The 7,008-nt window shown below is 41.6% G+C and overlaps 1 pseudogene; it reads left to right on the top strand.

Moving 5' to 3' along the window:
* The first annotated feature begins 3,203 nt into the window (after window positions 1-3,203).
* On the top strand, window positions 3,204-3,642 carry LOC139015496 (pre-mRNA-splicing regulator WTAP-like; annotated as a pseudogene).
* The last annotated feature ends 3,366 nt before the right edge of the window (window positions 3,643-7,008 follow it).

Below are 7,008 nucleotides of genomic sequence, written 5' to 3'. Positions count from 1 at the left end.
TGGAAATATTTTATAGTTTTCCTTTTCTTATTCAATAATACTTTTATAAGAATCTCACCATCTCATCTACAATATCAACAAATTCATTCTCTTAAATAAATGCATAATATTCCATGGTATGGATATAACATAATTTATTGGGGTATTGCTCTATTTAAGGAATTCAATTTCTTTCTGTAGTTTTTCACCACTACATCGTTGGAGTAATCATTTTTGTACACATGTATTTATGAACCAGTTGTTTAATTTCCACCAGATAGACTTCTAGGAGTAGAATTTTTGGGTCTAAAGGTATATGTATTTTTTATTTTAATAGATAGATGTTAGATTTCCCAAATAATCACACCACTTCACATTCTACCTTAATGGGTACTGTAGTCATTTCTGCTTATCTTACAGCTATAAACTATATTCCATTGGTATTTTAATTTTTACTTTGCAGATTACTAAGCATTCTTTCAAATGTTTCTTGGCTATTTGGACTTAGTCTTCAGTAAATTGTCTATACATGTGTTTTGCCTAAGTTTCCATTGGATCAAATGCCTTTCTCTTCTCAATATGTAAGAGTTCTGTGGTAACACCAATCAGAAAGGATATATGCATCCCTATGTTCATAGCAGCGCAATTTACCATAGCTAAGATTTGGAAACAGCCTAAGTGCCCATCAGCAGATGAATGGATTAGAAAACTGTGGTACATCTACACAATGGAATACTATGCTGCTGTAAAAAAGAAGGAATCCTTACCATTTGCAACAGCATGGATAGAACTGGAGAGCATTATGCTAAGTGAAATAAGCCAGTCAATGAAAGAAAAATACCACATGATCTCACTCATTTATGGATAATAAAGACCATTATAAACTGATGAACAAAAATAGATACAGAGGCAGAGCAGCATTGAACAGACTGTCAAACTACAGTGGGAAGGCTGGGAGGGTTGGGGGGGCGCGGGTAAGAGATCAACCGAAGGACTTGTGTGCATGCATATAAGCATAACCAATGGACACAGACACTGGCGGGTAGGGGAGGCTGGGGGAATGTCAAGGGGGGGAAAAAAGGAGACATATGTAATACTCTTTGAAATACTTTTAGCAATAAAACAAAATTTAAATAAATAAATAAAAGAGTTCTGTGGTAAAGCCGAAGATGCCACACTCAGGTCCTGCTTCAATATGCCTCCAGCTGTGAGGCCTACGGTTGGTCCACTGGCAGCCTTCAACTATTTGACTGCTCAGCGTCTACCTCAATTTTTGAACCAAGGTCCTGTTCTTTAAGAAAAAATGGGCAAAGCTTCATTTCCTTCTTAAGGTTAGATAAATATAAATATAAGTCCTAATATGAGGAGAAATTCATCAAACACATTGAGGATGAAAGGAATTTGTTCACGATGAATTAAGCTATGAGGAAAGGGTGTAATTATTATTTTTTTTGTAATTCCTTCTCTTCCTAGATTGAAAACACCTCAAAAGCTCAGACTCCATCGGGGCAGCCACCGGAAGAAAAAGCCGGAGGAGGGAAAGGTTGGGGAAGAGAAGGAGGCAGGGAAATAAAAAGGAGCGAAAGGAACAAAAAGAAAAAAAAGAAAGAAAACACCTCAAAGACAGAGTATGATCTCATTCATCCTCTTATCTCCCATAGCATACAGCATTATGTACTACACATAATAGGAACTCTATACTTGTCTACTAAGTTGAATTGGATAGTCTTACATAATTCATTTAACCGTTTGAGTCCCAAGCAGCGAGATTGCGCTGCTGAGATTTTATGTCGAGAAAACATACGATTCATTTGAGTCCCAGGGGGTATTGAAAAAACACTGTCGAAGAATCCCAAACAGCGCAACCGCGCTTTCTCTAAATGAGTACGAAAAGACCCAAACAGCGTGATAGCGCTTGTTTTATTTTATGTCGAGAAATACCAAGCAGCACGATTGCGCTGCTTGCGACTCAAACGGTTAAGCTTTTAAAATTAAAAAACTATTTTTGGTGTAAGAATTAAAAGAGTTGCCCTGACTGGTTTGGCTCAGTGGATGGAGCGTCGGTCTCTGGACCGGGGGGTCCTGGGTTCGATTCCAGTCAAGGGCATGTGCCTTGGTTGCAGGCACATCCCCGGTGGAGGGTGTGCAGGAGGCAGCTGATTGATGTTTCTCTCTCATGGATGTTTCTAGCTCTCTATCCCTCTCCCTTCCTCTCTGTAAAAAAACAATAAAATATATTTTTTTTTAAAAAGAATTAAAAGAGTTACTTGAGTACAGCATATCTTCCTAGCACCAACATAGGCACTGATATAAAGTCAATGTTTCCTAAATTTTGTTGATTAACTTGTGATGAATTAATGAATGGTCTTCAAAAGTAAGTACTTTTAGTAAAAAAAAAAAAAAAAAGAGGATAGTAATATCTATCAAACCCATCATTACTACTAGGAAAATGTTCAAAAATCAACTATATTAAACAGCAAAATTATTCTGCTCTAGAATATATATTAATTTGAATTGGTTTGTATTTTTTATTTCCACAGACACTTAAGACTTAAGAAAATTAGCTTATATTGCAAGCAGACTTTTAGGGTGCTTTAGCTGAACTGTATTCAATTAACAAAAGTTGTTTCCTATCTTATTTTTGGTAAATAATATTGAGTTAATCTTTAAACAGATTAAAATATACTCATGCTGTTTACTTTTTAACCCTTTATCTTGCAAGTAAAATAACCCAAAGCCAAACTTTACAATAGAAAACAAAAGTTACTACTTTCAACAATTATTGCTGCTAATTCTTTAAAAATATATTAAAATTATAATTAAAATGCCAAAGGTTAAAGACAGAGAATCTTAAAATCGGCAAAAGAAAATCAGTTAGTTACCTACAAGGGACCGCCCACACGACTGTCAGCTGATTTATCAACAGAAACTTTGCAGACCAGAAGGGAGTGGCAAGAAATATTCAAAGTGATGAAAAGCAAGGACCTAAAACCAAGATTACTCTCCCCAGCAAAGCTACCATTTAGAATTGAAGGTTAGATAAAGAGCTTTCCAGACAAGGAGAAGCTAAAGGTGTTCATCACCACCAAACTATTATTACATGAAATGTTAAAGGGTCTTCTTTAAGAAAAAGAAATAAAAGATCAAAAATATGAACAAGGGAGCACGTGGGTGAGCAGGGGGTGAGGAGGGGGGGCGCTGGGCAGCACTGGAGAGGATTCAAGATGACCAAGGAGGAACCTCTTCCCAAAAAGGTTCGCCTGAGTGAGAGGCTTCAAAGTTATGGCACGAGATGAGTTAATTTTAATTTTAAGATGGAAACAGTATGAAGCATATGTGCAAGCTTTGGAGGGAAAGTACACAGACCTCTACTCTAATGATGTAACTGGCTTAAGGGAGTGGGAAGAAAAACTAAAGCAACAGCAGCACAAGTCTGCACAAATGGAAAGCATCCTTGTAATGCGACTAGCAACTGAGGAGCAAGAGATACGAGAGTGAACTGCTCAAATTCAGTACCTCAAGCAAGTCCAGCAGCCCAGTGTCAGCCAACGGAGATCAACAATGGTAGACCACGCCATCAACTTGTTTTCCCTAAAAGTGAAAGGTAGACTGGAACAAGCCCAAAATGCACTGGGTGCCTAGAAGTTTACGCCTCATAGGTAAACAAATCATGCTCCTCAGTCCAGACTTCCCTGACCGTCACACCAGGAGAAAGCTGTGGTGGGACAGCCAAGTACTCATTTCCACACCAAGACTCAGACTTTTTGAGCCAAAAAAGCCACATTCTTATCCTATCCAGCTTGTAATGGTTAATGTAGAACTTACCGGATGAACCTTGCGTTTCGGCTTTTTTCTCTTCCCCTTCCCCTTGCTTCAGAAGCCTGATGGCGTTGGGCTATTCCAAAGAAGTGGCCGCCTCCGAAAAATTCCCCTCCTCGGACATGTAGACACCTGAGAAATGTTGCTGTTTGAAAAAATAGAGGGAGAAACAAGTCTTAAGTCTGTGGCACACTGTGTCTTCAGACAGTTTGGAGGAATGGAAACCTAGAGATTTAAAATCATAAACCAAACATGTAAAATTCCAGTAAAATGTAAAAATGGAATATGCATGGCTCTTAACCTTGAGCATAGCGATTTAGAGACACTGTACATCAGTTTTGCCAATAAGACTGTGGAATCCATGATTGTTGTTGAACTTCTTGGTCAAAACTCAAATGAGGTGAGCTTTGCATTTTAAGGTTTTATTTGCTAAGAAACTACTTAATAGATATCAGTACAAGTAGTTCATATATTTAACCATTTCATTTTGGGGTCTCTATTACTTGATTGAGCCTTACATCAATGTGGTTTGAATCAATGGTCTGTTCTTTGAATGGTTGTTAATACTGTAGATAATCTTAGTGAGGACTGTACAAACATGAAGGTGTGGTATCAAACTTCGGGCTTAAGCTGTTTGAAGCAATATAAACATTCATTTCACAACTAGATTGTACAAGGATGTTGGCTGTGATGAGACTCGCTGTGTTATTTTTTAATAGTGAAATTTATTAAATCCCCATTTCATTCAACAGGCACATGTTGAAAGAGCATTGTCATTGGTGTTAATGGGGGAATGTGTCCCTTCATTATATTTTGGGCCTTTGGTATTCCACTCTTGATATTAATTAAATGTGCCTTTAAAAAATGAACAAAATGGCAATAAATGCATGTCTATCAACAATTGAACCTAAAAATCAAAATAAATAAGGAATTTAATGAACAAAATAAACTGATGAATAAAATAGAACCAGAGGCATGGAAACATAGAACAGATTGATGAAGTGGGGAAAGGGCCTGGGAAGAGATTAACCAGAGAATTAAATGCATATATGCATTACCTATGGACACAGACAACAAGTACAAACATGAAGGTGTGGTCTCAAACTTCAGGTTTAAACTGTTTGAAGCAATATAAACATTCATTTCATGACTAGATTGTATAAGGATATTGGCTGTGATGAGACTCACTGTGTTATTTTTTTAATAGTGAAATGTATTTAGAAATAAAGGCCTGGGGCAGGCAGGAACCAGGTGAAGGGGGATAAAGGGGAGGAAAAGGGAGACATCTGTAATACTTTGTAAAGGTTTAAGGAAAAAAGACTGAGGAAAAAGAGAGGATAGTAATATCAAGCAAACCCATCATTACTGCTAGGAAAATGCCCAAAGATCAATGGTATTAAATAGCAACATTGTTCTGCTCTAGAATATGTTTTAATTTGTATTTTCCACAGATACTTATAACTTGAGAAAATGAACTTATATTGCATGCAGACTTTTAGGGTACTTTAGCTGAACTGTATTCAATTAACAAAAATTGTTTCCCATTTTATTTTTTAGCAAATAATATTATGACCTAATCTTTAAACAGATTAAAAGATAGTCATAGTTCAACCCCGGTCAGGTCGAAACGGCCCCGGTGTGGTAGGGACAACCCCGGTCAGGTTGAAACGGCCCCGGTGTGGTAGGGACGACCCCGGTGAGGTTGAAACGGCCCCCGTGAGGTAGGGACGGCCCCGGTGAAGTTGAAACAGCCCTGGTGAGGTTGAGACTACTCCAGTGAGGTTGGGACAAATAAAGGGGACCAGTATGGACTGATGAACAGGGGTAGATACAGAAGCAGAGCAACATTGAACAGAATGTTAAACTACAGTGGGAAGCCTGGGGAGGGTTGGGGGGCGGGGATTAAGAGACCAACTGAAGGACTTATATGCATGCGTATAAGATTAACCAATGGACACAAGACACGGGGCGGGGGGGGGCGGGGGGTAGTGGCCGGGGGAATGTCAAGGGGGGGAAAAAAGGAGACATATGTAATACCCTTTGTAATACTTTAAGAAATAAAAATTATTAAAATATTAAAAAAAAAAAAAGATAGTCATAGTTATGCTGTTTACTTTTTAACCATTTAAAATAACCCAAAGTCAAACTTTTACAATAGAGAACAAAAGTTACTACTTTTAAAACAATTATTGCTGCTGCTTCTTTAAAAACATGACAAAAATGGTTAGTTAAAATCCTGAACTGATATCAGAGGCCCCCGGTGAAATTTCCTATCCCTTCCAGTGGTGCTCAACCTTCCTGATGCCGCGACCCTTTAATACAGTTCCTCATGTTGCGGTGACCCCCAACCATAACATTATTTTCGTGGCTGCTTCATAACTGTAATTTTGCTACTGTTATGAATCGTCATGTAAATATCTGACATGCAGGATGTATTTTCATTGTTACAAATGGAACATAATTAAAGCATCGTGATTAATCACAAAAACAATGTGTAATTATATATGTGTTTCCCGATGGTCTTAGGCGACCCCTGTGAAAGGGTCATTCGACCCCCAAAGGGGTCGCGACCCACAGGTTGAGAACCGCTGGTCTAGACGTACAGTTGTCCGGGTGCAGTTCCTTCCACGGGCTCTGCGCTGAGTCGCGCACCGCCCCCAGGACCTGTCCCCGCTCTCCTGCAGAGAGATGTCTACCGAAGCCCCGTCTACCGGGGACCCCCAAGGCCAAGGACCGCTCAGTCCTCACCCCGCCGGCGCCCTGGCTGCATCGCGGGCGGGCTCCCGAGGCTGTGCGGTCCCGGCGGCGCCCAGCGGTTCCGGCCCAGGAGCCCGGTACGGGCCGAGCGGAGGGTCCTGGCCCCGCCGCCCTGTCCCGCCCCGCCCGCTCGGCGGGATAAGGGACGGCGACGGCAGGTGCAGCGCGGCGGCCTCCGCTTGGCTTCCCAAGCGCCCGGGGGAGAGTGCGCCTCTGGAAACTGCCCGGTGGGCTGCACCGCCTCCCGCCGGCGCCCGCACCGGCTCCCAGCAAAGCCCCCGGTCCCAGAGGCCGCCGGGGCGCCCAGGGGGCCAGCGGGACAGGCGTGCGGCGCCCGGGGCTGGGCGTAACCGTCCGCCCTCCGCGCCCGCCGGCCGAGCAGGCGACGGCGGCCCAGAACCTGCCGTCGAGCCGCCCCGACGCCCGCCCGCTCTGCCCCGGGCGCCGGCCTCG

This window comes from Myotis yumanensis, unplaced genomic scaffold, assembly GCF_028538775.1.
Source record: "Myotis yumanensis isolate MYYU_CA2020_CCGP unplaced genomic scaffold, mMyoYum1.0.hap1 SCAF_8, whole genome shotgun sequence".
Lineage (NCBI taxonomy): Eukaryota > Metazoa > Chordata > Mammalia > Chiroptera > Vespertilionidae > Myotis > Myotis yumanensis.
The sequence above is the reverse complement of the archived record's forward strand: the minus strand, read 5'-3'. Positions and strand labels throughout refer to the sequence as shown.